The sequence below is a fragment of the Myotis brandtii genome, unplaced genomic scaffold (genome assembly GCF_000412655.1).
Source record: "Myotis brandtii unplaced genomic scaffold, ASM41265v1 scaffold403, whole genome shotgun sequence".
In the NCBI taxonomy this organism is placed as follows: Eukaryota; Metazoa; Chordata; class Mammalia; order Chiroptera; family Vespertilionidae; genus Myotis; species Myotis brandtii.
The window spans coordinates 154,526-154,769 of record NW_005365474.1 but is presented as its reverse complement, the minus strand read 5'-3'; positions in this window follow the sequence as shown (position 1 = coordinate 154,769).

Here is a 244-nt window from a genome sequence, read left to right as displayed (position 1 = left end):
CCAGCCCGGCCCTGATCCGGGCGCCGCCGCCATAGCGGGCAACAAAATGGAGGACGCGGGACTTCCGGTGACGGGCCGCCCCACTTCCGGCGGACGGGTGCGGCAGATTCGCCAACCCTCGGAGCCGTGGGAGCCGCTGGAAAATAAATCGGACCCAGCCCTTGGCACGCGGAGGCGCCTCCGCGGCAGGAGCTTTCGTACTCGGGAGAGAGAGCGTTTTTTTTTTAGTACCGGTTTTCCCGGG